Consider the following 5,950-nt stretch of genomic DNA (forward strand, 5'->3'; position numbering starts at 1 on the left):
GTTAAGTAGCATAGTCTTGAAAGTGTACTCTTAAGTGCACTAAAGTGACGTTTATTTAATTAATGTTATATTATCTGCAAATACATTTTTTTAAAATATAGATTAATATTTTAAGTACACTACAAATGCACATTCAAATCAATTAACACACTTTTTTTTTCTTTTTTTTTTTTTTTACAGGGGACAATTTTAAAGTAGTTAAAATACTTCTAATGAACTGTTTTGAAAAAGTTGTTAAAACATATCTACAAGTTACTAACTAAAGCAAAACAAAATAACAAAAATAAAATAAAATTTAAATTTTGGTGTCATTGAATGTTCATTGGAATTGTGGTTTTGTGAAATGGTGAATTGTTGAAATATGTTGACAACAACAGAACTTATGTATATAGCTGGCTAACAATACTTTTGGGAAACAAACCCTAGAGCAATAATACTACCACGGAGTGAGTGTTTTTGGGCAAACCAACATCAATAAACAGCTTAATTATTGTTGCTCCAGTGTATTAGGCTGGAATAGTAGAACAAAATGTAACAATCCAAAAAACTGACACACTTAAACTTTAAGAGACGATACTATAGGTTAAAGAATGTATAGAAGGCTGATAAAACATCTGGCACACACAGCAGATTCTCAGTTAGGGTTATTGCATCTGGATCACAAACTAGCTACTAATCACATCTTAAGCAAATTGTAGTAGTATAACTTAACCAAGCGTAATTTAGTTTTCATTACTGAAGACTTGTTGTATGCTTGCTAAACAGTAGCTCTGATGCCATATAATGCATGAAAAACATTTTTTCAGTGTGAAAAAATATCTAATTACTGCAAAAGCTACGCTACAGTTTTTGCTACTAAAAGCTTTCGAAAACAGCTTAGCGATTGTCATGCTAGCAAAAAACTGTAGCTAGTCAGCTACTTCCCAGCACTGATTGTTAAAACTTTTAAATGAACACACTAAAATGGGAAATTGCCTCAGTAGGCTAATGTTACAGAATATCTGTCCCTGTGGTGCCAAATAATAACGCTCAGAGCACACAAGTGGTTTATTGACCACTAGGATAAATGAAGTGGCTCTCTTTTAATGCTATTTGTCATGCAGTTCTCTTCCTCTATCCAGCTGAATTGATCAGAGGGTCAGATCAATATGCTGGTGTCTGCAAGGCCTCATTGTGTCCTTCTAAGCCCACTAGACTAGACTGTAAATTGAGATGTACGACTGAGAGGAAATGAATGAGTATTTGCCCTCGATGCACCGCTGAGCAACAGCTGGCACGGGTCAAAGAGAAAGATAAGCCTACTCTCTCTCTCTTACACCGTCTTCTCTGTCTATCTCTCTCTCTTTGTCGCATTTCATGTACGAAACATAGAGTTGGCAAGTCATATGCTCGTTCTGCTATAACCTTCTCAATCCCAGGGTGCTTCTCTTCGGTGCACTGCAGATGGGAGGCCATGATGAGTCAGCTAAAAAGAACCCATTACCCGAAAGATAGTTGTGCAGTAGCATGTGGGCACAGGTCCAGAATAATTCATGAAAATGACCTTTGCAGTGTCTGGCTGTCAGAGTCTCGTCACCCCCTCCCCCTAAAACCATGCAACCATTCCACATCCTTCTCTTTCAACACATACACACATAACAGTGGCACCAGACCACCTAATACAAGATGTGGCTCATTCCTCATCATTTGGTGTCTGCAGAGGGCCCACAATCTGTTTATCTTCCCCGTGTGACCATTCCCACAGAAGAAATCTGTTCGATACCACCCAAAGTGCCAAATCTGTTGCTTTAGAAGTGCTCCTGTGAAACATACAGTACAGTATATTACAGTATATTGTTTTTATTATGCTCTGTGAAAGCTTTCAATACAGTGACAGTAAAGAGAGCTTCACAGTTTATATATTCACAGACAGTCACAATGGGGAAAATATAAATTTTCATGCTATTAACATGTTATACTAAAATTAAACTAAAATTTTATTTAGAATGTTATATGGCAGGGGGCCTAAGGGGGTGAAAACAGCAGTTCCCTTTCAAGGGAACATCAAACTGCATCCTCTAGGGGTCGCTATGGGGAACACCTCGTCGTGACCCGTGTCTGAAGCATACATTGAAAAAACACCAACTTGTTGGCCGGCGACAATCACTACCCACGTGACTATGAACAAGCACTGGGAGAACACGTCATTCTCTTCTTCGTCTTCACTGACTGTTCTGTTTGAAGCGTGAATCTGAAAGTACAGGTAAGAGTGATCTTTCTCTGTTTATAATGGCGACAACTAGAAAGCATTTAGAAAATGTGTGCATCCGTGTCGGCGTTATTTGACACCCGATGACACCTGCGATCTTTGCATCATTTGTTCGGGTGAAGAGCATGCACGCAATGTCTTTGAGGAGGCAATCTGCGTGCATTGTGAGCATTTTTTCAATTAAAAAAGCTCCACTCTCGTTCGTCTTTCTTTTCGAAAAAAGGAAAAAAGGCAGCCATTTGCTTCCCGCGGTTCAGGACCTGTCACTGCTGAGGCACGGAGGACAATGAGCTCGTGTGAATACAGCTGGATCTGTCCGAATGGTTTAAAGAGGGACTTTCCCTTTCGCACTCGTAATGGTTGTGGACAAGAGAGAGCCTCGGGAGGATGATGTTATATCTTTAACACTTTCTGATACTGAGGTTAGTGCTCTGCTGAGTTTTTTACCAGTTTTTTAAGCAGGAGATATTTGAGGATGGTGAAGAAGCTGATACTGAGCCTTCTCAATTCTCCTGCCCTGCATATGTAGAGCTGTTGGAGGTTATTGATCGCGCCATGACAAAGTAAAAAAAAGGACTTGCCATCAGAGTGTGCTAACAAGGTGACGGTGTGAGGCCAAAAAAAAAAAAAAAAAACCCTCAATGAGTGTTATCTTTTTGACCATAGCCCTCCAGCTCAGGTGAGCCTTCCATTTCTGCATGATCTCCATACAAAGATCAAAAACAAATGAAAGAGGCCGTTTTCTTCTCACATTCATCGGTTTCGACATGAAAGTAGATCTGCCGACATCGAGGTGATGCGCGAAAACAGCTATTAGGGTATGCCCCCTGTAGAAAGAGCTAACATCCTCTCTTAATCTCCCTCCTTGCCATCTAAGCCCCTCATTTTGCTTAAAGGGGGGGTGAAATGCTATTTCATGCATACTGAGTTGTTTACATTGTTAAAGAGTTGGATTCCCATGCTAAACATGGACAAAGTTTCAAAAATTAAGTTGTACGTTTGAAGGAGTATTTCTGTTCCAAAAATACTCCTTCCGGTTTGTCACAGGTATCAGAAAGTTTTTTTCGAGTATGGCTCTGTGTGACGTTAGATGGAGCGGAATTTCCTTATATGGGTCCTGAGGGCACGTTTGCCGGAAGAGCGCGCGCTCCCGTATAGCACAGCACTGAGAGCACAACAGACTTCACTGATCAGAGCGAGAGCGTCGCGAAATGTCACAAAAGGAGTGTGTTTTTGGTTGCCAGGGCAAGAAAACCCTGCACAGATTACCAAAAGAGAAACAGCATTAAGGGACCAGTGGATGGAGTTTATTTTTTACAGAGCATCAACGGAGTTGCACATCGTTTATTTCTTAAGGATAATGCAGTCCCAACGAAAAAGGGTCACGATCGTGTGTTGGAACCGCATGCGGTGACTAAAACTGCTTCAAATATATCTGTGTTATTAACTTCGCTATCTGCGTGTAAGCACATCAAGTAAACAACATGCGATGTTGTCATCAAACTGCACGAGTAAAACTGCTTCAAATATCTCTGTGTTGTTAACTTAGCTATCGGTGCGTAAGCACATCAAGTAAACAACATGCGATGTTGTCATCAAACTGCACTTTCCACATGTACAGCTTAAAAAAAAAAAAAAAAAAGACGACAGAGTGGAACTTAGTCATTTTCCAAAACCGCTAAGCAAATATATACAGTTTCAGTACATGCCACATAGAGACGTTGTTGCTGATGCTGCTCTTGTTAAATTTCAGCCTCCGGATCTGATTCTGGATCATAAATATATGCTGAATCTGACTGTTAGCCATGGTTTGTTTTGGTTGGTTTTGTCCTCACGGTGTCACAGTTTCCAAACGCTCTCAACGCAAAAGCCTACTGGCGCTCGTGATTCTTTAGCTCCGCCCACACGTCACGCCTCCAGCCGGTCGTGTTTTTCCGGGAAAAATCAGTACAGACTATCTTTCTCTTATGAATATAATAAAACTAAAGACTTTTTGGAGTTATGAAGGATGCAGTACTACTCTATAGGTACTCAAGATTAACAGGATATTGAGTGAAAACGAGCATTTCACCCCCTCTTTAAATGGTAAGGCATACGCAGTAGCAGGTCAGGCTTTGGCTTTATTACACATGATGCTGGTGATTCAAGCATATCAGACTGATCTGCTAGGAGACCTGAATAGAGGCAGGGTATTATGACCGGAGACCCAGGAAAACACAGGAGACGAGAGATCCAATTGCAGTGTGGGTTTTCAGCATCCAACAACCAGGGGTCAAAACCATAAATCCATCCAAAAATAAACAAACAGGGAAGGAACAGGAAAGGGCGGAGGACCAGGGGGAGGGACGGAGAACCAGGTAAAATGGGGAAACAGAGACAAGAAGTGCAAAAACAAGGAGCCCAGGAGGGAGGTGAACCGGCAGAGGATCAGGGGGAGGGGCGTAGGGACAGGTCCATAGAGGGAAACAGAGATAAACAAAAATAAGGAGCCCAGGAGGGAGGTGGACCGGCAGAGGATCAGGGGGAGGGACGGAGGGCCAGGTCCATAGATGGAAACAGAGAGAAGAGGAGCAAAAAAAAAACACAATTCCAGGAAGGACATAACGTTCAGTGTTCCAGGGCCGAACCGACAGGGCAGGAATCCAGAGAGGAGCAAGGTGGAATTGGAGCCATGCGGTCGAGAAGGAAGCCCCAGAGTGGCGCAGAAGACCACCACATCCATGCGGTCGAGACAGAAGCCCACCAGGACGGCGCAGAAGACCACCATATCCATGCGGTCGGGACAGAATCCCACCCAGGTGGCGCAGAAGACCACCACCTCCGATATTGCTGGTGGTTACCTATCTACTAATAAACTCTGTGAGTTTCTTTTGCAGTGCTCAATTACAGTGTTTACTTAACACTCCTGAGTTCCGATATTAGGCGGCTGAGATCACAGGTTTCTGAGGGAGGCTCCTTGATCATCAGGCCTGGCACAGCATCTAGCGGGAAGTGGAGATGGCAGTTACAGAAGTCTTGTATATGCTGCCTCAGGTGATGCTCCCCTCGTCAGAGGTTTGTAAAATTTGAGCTTGCCTCTCCCGTGCGATTCAGCACCTCTGCGATGCTTAGGAACCTTTAAGTACACATGCTTTGTGTACTTTCTCAAAACCACATGGTGGTCAGTGTGCATGTGAACACTTTGCGCACTTTCTAAAATCAACGTAAGTGGTAAGTGTGCATGCAAGACTCTGCGCAGTTTCTGAAATCCTGTACAGTAAGGTTTACGCGCTCCACTTCGTTCCCTTTCTTGAGATGATTAGACCTTGGTTCATTGAGCTTCATTCAGCCAGTGTGTATTTGTTTATACACCTTAAGCATCTCTTCCCCCAACGTGAGATGCTTTTGGGTGATTCTAGTAGTAGTTCAGCAACACTCCCCTTCTTCCAAGAAGGGTCGCCTATGAGCGCGCTACTCTGAGCTCGGAGTTCTCCTCTCATATGAGACTGAATTCTTTGTTCTTTCACCAGAGCGCTCCAGTATTGTTTTCATAGATCGAGTTGATGATTCTCAAAAATACTGTTTTGAGATACAATATTCTATCTATAAGTGCCATGAAAGCCCCTCCTTAGAGCACTATTTGAAAATCCATGCTATGGTAAGTGTGCACGTGAAGTCTTTCTGAAAACCACTCTGTGGTAAGTTCACACGCTAGTATTTTGC

This window comes from Carassius auratus, chromosome 16, assembly GCF_003368295.1.
Source record: "Carassius auratus strain Wakin chromosome 16, ASM336829v1, whole genome shotgun sequence".
Taxonomy (NCBI): domain Eukaryota; kingdom Metazoa; phylum Chordata; class Actinopteri; order Cypriniformes; family Cyprinidae; genus Carassius; species Carassius auratus.